Genomic DNA, 9,180 nt, shown 5'->3' on the forward strand with positions numbered 1-9,180 from the left:
TAGTGCTAAGTCGAGTATAGGCACTAACTTCTATAGCAACAAATAGAGTTAGGATACTACAAGGGAATATATAGTGGATCGTATTCCTCTAACATATAAATATTTTTAAAATAACAATAACAATTAAGTATTATATTTAAGGTTAATTTTATTTTTATGTTTAATTATTGAAATTGTAATTACATAGATTAAATTATAATATAATACTGGCAAAAAAAAAAGTTCAACTATTGTCTAGATTAAAAATTAAAGTGTAAATATTATCATATGTTGGATTTCAAGCCAAATAAAATATTTAATAGTGAGAGGTGATCAATTATTTCAATTTATTTAACAAATAGTATCAAATTTGTATAAGAAAAGCATGATTAAAATAGAGAAAGCCAAAATATGATTAGTAAAAAAAGGACAATATGTAGAACTCCTATTGAGACAAATCTATAGCTAGCATGAAAAGATTGATTATCACGTAGTAACAAAAGAAAATAGATAGAATTAACACTCTAAAGCATCTTAATAGTGGAAACCCAGGAATGTTTAGCCCTATTAGCATGTTCATTACAAAGGCAGATGATGATGCTGACAACAAAACATCCAATATTACTAATGACTAGTGAGGCAATTGAAACAGATTGAGTCCAATTATATAGAACAACATAGGAGCTCAACAACAAACTACCACAAAAGATAGAATTATGAAATCTATCTATTTTGAGACTAATTTTATACATTAATTAGTGGTTGTAACAATTTGTTTTGTGCATATTTGAAGTTGACTTATTATTCTATTGTACATGAATTTAATTTTTTGATAGAAAGCTCTATGGGAAGCTATATAGGTTAGGAGAGGAGTTTTTTATGTGCCAGTTATGTTTACAGTGGTTGATTGGATTGTATTGTTAGAAATATTTTTTCAATATTTTGTACATTTGAAAGAATGAATGAAAAGAAAAACTTGCATTATGAAGATGAAAAAATTACCTTAAAAAATGTGGCTATATCCCAAAGAGTTTTTTATGCTCATACTATTTTTTTTTTGCTTGATCAGTTGATGCAAAATTGTTCGAAGCACTAAGTTGGATTATCCAACCCATGATAAAAATATTTGTATACAAGAGCACTATGGTTTGACTATGTCAATTAAAAATATTATTCACCACTCTTATTGTGAACCCAATATTGAACTATATTTACACAATGTGATGCCTCTAAAATTTAAATATTGATGTAGTGACCTTGCACTTATCTATCACCTCACCTATCTTTTCAAGATGTATTACTAAAAAAAATATCCATAGTTTTTTGTCTTAATGGTGTTTTTTTGTATCTACTAACTATTTGCTACATGTTCAAATATTCTTATCGTGTACATGTAGTATAACTAGGGTAGGTCATTTCAATTTAGGGCACAACTTGAAGTGTGGGAAAACTCATGCAATATAAATATGAACACTATCCTTCATAATGGGACCCCACTAAAATTGTTATTCCATACCTAGCATCAAAAACTAAATTCAAGTAGTCCTTACATAACATAAGTGATCGATACAAAGAGGGTAATGAAATATTGTAAAGATTGTTCCAAAACCTACATGTGAATGCAATAAATGATTCAATCAATGACTCTAACATTACAAAGATCATTGAAAAAATAACAACAATGCAATTGTTAGAGATTATATATGAAATGTAGCAATCAATATTTATGGGGAACAATGATAACCTTTATGTGTAGGTTTGAGTGATCAATATGCATGCGGATCAATGATAATCTCTAGGTGTAGGTTTTGGATACTTTCCACAAAAATGAAATGGAAAAGTGATTTAGAGAGTCACCAAATATGATGACAACCCTATCAATACTTCGCCACACCTTTCATTCAACCTTGCAATCTATATTCACATGCTTTTGTTTTTCTTCGAGGAATATACTATGTTGTTATAGTTGCATATATTTACCAGTTATTCTCAAATTCCTCTTTAGGTAGTAATTGATGTCACCAAATGCAATTATCATACAAGTGCACTTTAAGTATAGTAGTAGGGGAAAGTCATATAGAAGATACTAATACAAATTACTAATATGTAGCATCTCTTCTCATGTATTAACAATGCAAAAAAATAATAAATTAGGATAGAGAAGAGAAGCATATTAAGTAGTATGCTCCCTGTATTGCAGACCAAAAAATTAAGCCAATATCATAAATGATGAGTAACCAATCATTGAAAAGTGACATACCACAAAACAACAATTACCTTCATTGTAATAAGTTATTTTCCTGTATTAGTCAAAAAAATTGGCATAGAATAAATATCCTATTTTGGCAAAATATTTTAAACATGGAACAAATCTCAATTTTTTGTTGCAAAAGGCAAGGACTCCAGAAGGATCACAATTCTTGTTTAAATTGTGTAATCACTTTGTGATTCTTGGTATTATTGATAGGGTTTCCAAGGGTTTGGTATTGTATTATTTATTTATGTATTTCATTTTAATTGGATTGTTATGTGAAATAAATTTTAAGAAATGGTCTTCATGACTTAGGGCTTTGCATAGTTTGGTTAATGCCAATACTATTAACAATTCATTATCCTGCCACAATAATATAATTATTAAATTGTGTAAATTATGATTTGGTTAATGATGTTTCTACTTCACTTTTATTGTAACACCTATTCTATCAGACTTTATTTCATTTTTCTTAATATTATCCTAATAATTTTATTAAATTTTAGTCACATGATAAAACTAATACAACAAGATATGAGTAGTGCTTTATGATTAGGTCAATGATGTTGCCACTTCAGTTCTTTGAAAATGTCTCTTCTATAAAAAAAAATATTGAGTTTGAATCATGTGATATGGAGAGGATTCTTCTTCATTTTTACATACAATTTTGAATTGGTTATTCATTCTCTTGAATAGTGTCATTTTAAATTTCCTTGGCATTGTTCTAAAACATTTTCAGGATGGTTTAGAGCCCTCAAATTGTGATCACATTACTATCATATCTTCATTACACATAATTCTTGGTATATTTGCATTACAACCATTTCCACCTTGCAAGTTTTTGTGACACCCTTTTATTCTAGTTTTCTAGAGTTTTATTGGGGAAACATTTTGGGAAGAATAACTTCTATTCACATGTTAAGGAACACATTCTTTCAAGGGCATCCTACAAAAGGTGATCTATTTCCTTCTTTATTTTCTCATCCTCTTATATTTTTCACGCCTTTGTAATTATTGTATTTTTTATAGTTCATCTTTGAGCATTTCCTTTTTTTTAACATGGTAAACATTTGAGTTTAGTGTATGATATTTCTTTATTTCTTAATGAATTGGTATAGATTAATTTTCTTATTTTTCTCACAATTTATTTTTAGAACTATGGGTTTCCCATCATTTACTCTCATATTTCCATGCACATACAACACTCATTCTTTATAGACCTAATCTTAATAGAATTATCTAGTAAAAGTACTCATATCCTTAAATTATAAACAAATATAAGTTTAAGACAACACACTATCTAAATTTGATAGGTATTTATGTGACTTCCTATGTTTGTTGAAGACCAAAATAAGGGTTTAGCCAATTAAAATCTCCTTAATAGTTACCCTCGATTCTCCTAATTTAAAAACAGATATTGGTGAATTTTTAGAAGCAAATTTTTGATATTATTTCATTTAGTATTTTTTTGTCATTATTTTTATGACTTCCAATGTTATTATTGTATGTATACTTTCTTATTTCTACAAGATATTGATAGCTACTAAGTTTTATATTTCTAGATAAATAGGTATATAGTGTGTAGTTGGACATTATTGTTGTTACTTTATTTTTTATTAAGGTAATAAAGGTTCTAAAAGGACCAAGAAACTTTACATTAAGAAAGATAAAAAAAATTAAGAACAAAAAGACAACAGGGAAATACCAAAAAACATAGTAGAAAAAATATACAATGGACACAACCAAACTAGACTACAATGAGAACACAAATAATCCACCTTAATTCAAGGTGTGTTAACAAATGATCTAAAAAAAATTTAATCTCAAGATGGGGATCTTTCTCTTCATATATAACTTTTTTGAAACGAGGAGGAGTTATAGGATCATAGATAGAAACATCATTTAGCCCCATATCATTATCTAAGGATTCCATCATTGAACATTCCATTTGAGGTTTTCCTTTGGAATCAACTTTTTGAATCTCCTAAAGGCAATCCACCTTCTTCTTCCAAACAATTTTTTTTTTCTTTAAGTAGGTATTGGGGGTATGACCCACAGTTCAACAAGAGTGGCAAATCACCAAGGATTCTTTGTAATCTATATACTACACTCAAGTACCAAATTTTGAAGAAAACATAATCTAAAAGAGGATCTTCTAGATTCTGTCCACAAACAAACTAAGTCTATCAAATAAGAACCTACTCATAGATTTAGTGACATTATTAGTAGTGAAACAGTGTCCAAAAAAGTTAGCAATGATCATGAAAACCTTTTCATTCCAAAATTTCAAGGGTAACCCAGATAGGCAAACCCAAATAGGAAAATTAAAAATTTCAATCATTAGATTGAAACTGGGAGATAAAATTTGAAGACTATGACCATTTAAACCTAGAAACCAAAGGCCTTTAATAAGAATCCTATAGATTTCCACTTGGCAATAAAAGGAAAAAAAGGAAAAAACCATTCAACATAACAAATGCCTCAGTGTTTCCACGAAGTTTCCAAACCTGATTGATCAATCTTCTAATGGTATCAATATTGGGTCAATTCTAACAAAATCTCCTAACAAGTGAGCTCATAAAATTTAAAATATATAATTTCAAGCCTTCTAGTAGAAGAAAAGTAGACAAAAGAAGATACAAAAGATGGTCCTCTATAGGAGAAAACATTATATTCATGGAGCAATAATAAACATTTAGTTAAAAATAAAAATCAAAATGCATGTTTTCAATGTAAGAAAAAACATCTTACGGTATGGTTTTGTAATTTATTTGAGCTAGTAATATTCTTAAGGAAAGGATCAAAGATCAACCAGATGAAGGTAACTTAGTTTGATAATAAGGATAAGAATTCACAAGATGATGAATCTTTTATTAATGATTCTTCTTTTGGTGATCCTAATAATGGATTCGTACTATAAGGCTTTAGTTTTGGAGGATGGTAGCACCAGAGGATGGACTCATTTTTATCGTCTCAAGTTGGCTTCTCACTTTGAAATGATGTTTTATTTGAGAAACACTTTTGGATTTACTTTCTTGAGTTCTTTTTAGGTTTCATTGCTAGTGTTGATAGACTTAAAAACAATGCATATATTGTGAATTTTGTTTTTTGAAGACAAGTAAGGGGTTTGGTATTGAACTCAATATGGATAGTTTCCTAGAGATTTCATGAGACCATGATAGATAATTATCATGAGGGTTAGAAACAACATAATGGATCCCCTATGTGTGCAAAGCTCAATATGGATTGTTGTTGAATAATTTTGTGTCTATGATTTAAGAGTTCAAAACTAAGAGCTTGAGAATTTAGCTCAGAGCTACACCTTTATGAGGGTCAAACCTTGTTGGGTCATGAGGAATCTTTATAAAGTTCCACTTAATTCAGGATTTGCATTTTCAAAGAATGATCTTCTAAAACATATGTCATTTATTTTATGTAATCAACAAATTTTGTGATGTAAGCCTTAATGGAGGATCCCTTGGCAAGGTGAATTTTGTTGTTATAGGGGTATATTTGTAAGAATAATGTAACAAGGGGGGAATGTTGGCATAACTATTCCATTGGTGTAACTAAATCATTAGTAGTTATTATAGTTATTTAACGACTAATGATGTTGTTAGTAAATTATAAGAATACCTCTTTATATATATGTTTTGTCATGTTGAATAATATCATTGAAATACATTTGCACTATTAATTCAATCAAGACATGTCATGGAATAGGAAATTATTTTTAGACATGGTTACAAATGATCTTTTCCTAGAACGATATAATAGATCTTTCACCTATATGTATAGATTAATTTTCATACTTAAATATGTATGGATAAATTTTGAGATCACAGTTCATTCATATCACATATCCTCATATTATAAACACTCAAATGTTCTTGAATTTTATTTAACAAGGTGACCATGGTTAATATATCAAGTTGATTTCAAAAATTTATATTATAAGGAATTGAATACCATGGTGGACCCAAACCCAATAGTGGACTTGGACTTATATTGGATAAGAAAAAACATATAAAATATGTATATAAAAAGATCAAGAACCTCATTCATTCAAGGTGACTTAGCTATCTTTGTTGGGGTTCTAAATGCCTAGCTAATAATAGAGCTATGTGTGAAAGCTGCCAAAGGTATCTTCATTAGGGTTATAGCCTCTTGGCTATTAGTTGATTTATGCACAAGAAATCAATAAAGACATGTCTAATGGTACACACTTTCAACTCTAAAGACAACTTCTACCCATATAAAAGTTAAAGTTATAAACACTTGATATAGCAAATCATGTTCGCCAAGTCATGTAGACTAGAGAAAGGGATAAATGATGTGCACACACTTGGGTAATGGTATGTGGATATTACCATTAAAAATTTCCATCTAACTTAGGCATGACCATTATTATATCATTTAGAAGCATTAAAATGTTGAATTTATCATTTTGATAATTATTCATCCTAAATTTGTAGGGATTTGATAAAATTTCAATGTGTCAATCGAAGATATTTTTGATCAACTTGAATAGGTATTGATAACTATGTAATTAATAAAGAGGGTTCATATCATTTCTTCTATTACATTTTAAAATTTGTCTTTTATTTTTATGATGAGGAGGTGGGCATTTGTTAGAAAAATGAAAAAGAGGACCATTGCCTTCCCTTAGAAGTTGATCATTTTTATGAAGTTAAGAGTTTTGATCTACAATTTAATTTTTCATTACCTATTTGTTGTAAACTAAACAAAATGTTTGGGTTCCTTCAATTTTCATTTGTGTTGAGTTTACTAAGTCTCGCTATATAAATTTTAAACCTTTAAATTTTTTTTATATATTGAACAATGCTGAATAAAATGCATAAAGAATAACAGTCTAAAAAGGCGCTACAAACAAGAAGAATATACATTAATCTAAATGTCCTTAAATACCAAATGACATTAAAATCACAGTCCATACAAGTTGAAACCATACAACCTCATTACATAGCTGAAATAATACAACGTCATATAAATTGATTTCGCTACTAATACAATCTGAACTTAAATAAACTTTGAGGGTGCCCCCGTCAGTCAGCAGGCACCGTCAACACGCGGAAACGTCCGTTTGTCGTCCATGTAGAAGTCAAGCTTTTTAAGCCGCCCTGGTTGTGGGAAATCAGCAGACGATTCACGAAAACATATTTTTCATTATATAACCTTATCCCAAGCCTTGAAATGGGGAACGCTCCCTCGTAGGATTATTTGACTTTTGTCTATGCAGCAATCAGACTGCACATTTGATCCTATTTTGAAATCATGTTTGATGATTCTTCACTATTGTTTGTAGTTTTTATCTGTTTTTTAATAAATTTATTTATGTGGTTGCTTTAGGATGCCGTGTATTATTGATAGGGTTGCCAAGGGTTTGGTATTGCATTATTTATTAATGTATTTCATTTAAATTGGATTGTTATGTGAAATCAATTTTTAGAAATGGTTTTCAAAGACTTACGGTTTTTGTATAGTAGTTCTAATGTTGATCTTATTAAGAAATTCATAGAAAATATATTAAAATAAAATTTAGGTCATGAATTTCATAAAAGAAGAGTTATGAGATTTCATTGCTTTTAATATTCTTGTAAATGATTTCTAATATAAAGTTGTTCTCACACATCATTTGGATGGTGGAGAGCTTGTATTCTTGAAAGAGAGTTCACAAGTTCAAATCTTATAGGAGTCAAGGTGTATACACCTCACACGTAGACCCAAAAATAAATCTACTTGTAACATAGGTTATTCTTTTCAATGACTTCTCAAACAAAGTTATCTTGAATAGTGTTATTTTCAGTTTCTTTGGCATTATTGTATAGCATTTTCATGACAATTTATTAGAACCCTCAAATTATGGCCACAACATTGTCATTGATGCTATGTTATTTCTTGGTATATCTTCATTACAACCATTTCCACCTTGCAAGTTTGTGTGAAACCCTTCTATTCTATTATCTAGATTATTGAGGAAACATTTTGGTCCAAGAAGAACTTCTATCCACATGTGAAGGAAGACATTCTTTCCAGGGCATCCTACTAAATGTAATGTCCCACTTTGAAATAGAATTTAATAATAAATTATTATAATAAAATTAAAATACAAAAAAATTAAATTAAAATATAAAAGAATATAATTAAATATAATTAAACTTTAATTAAGTTAATAAATGGTCAAAAGACATAAAATGAAAAGTTGTGACTCCCTCAAACATGAGATATAAATGGGAGAAGAGAACCTCATTTGAGGGGGACAATTTTGGAAGGAGAAGAGCATATCTGATTGAAATAAGAAGTGCAAATCTGATTGTGAAAAGTTGTGTCCCTCAAAGGACAGAAATAATGAAGAGTTTCACTCTTTCAAAGGGTACTAATGGTGAAAGGGTGTGTCTCTTGCCAAAGAACATACATGATGAAGAGGTGTGACCTCTCCCTTACATTAAGAAGTATAAAGGAAAGGAATCAAAACATCTAGGGAAGGAAGGATTGATCAGATCAAATCTATTATTAAGTTACAGGCAATAACATATTTGTTCTTGGTGCTATGCATGTGGGATGTGCTTAATATGTATGCCTAATATATGAAGCCAAATACTTTTCTTATGTAGAATTTAATAGTAATATTAATATAGACTGCAATATGTATAACAGCCATACTTAATTACATAATCAGAATATGTCATAGTAGCGAACCAAAGAATAAGATGGGCTGGTCATATTTTAAACAAATTAAGATGCAACAAACACATCCATATGCAGCAATCTCAGCATTAATGACAAGTCAAGGATCAAGTATTAAAAGATTAACATATCTTTAAGGCAACATTCAAAAAGTATTACGGCTGATTAACATGTCTCTAAGAAAACAAACTAGTAATTAATGTCATAAGAAATCATCATGAAAAGATGCAATGCAAATGTTG

This window comes from Cryptomeria japonica, chromosome 3, assembly GCF_030272615.1.
Source record: "Cryptomeria japonica chromosome 3, Sugi_1.0, whole genome shotgun sequence".
NCBI lineage: Eukaryota > Viridiplantae > Streptophyta > Pinopsida > Cupressales > Cupressaceae > Cryptomeria > Cryptomeria japonica.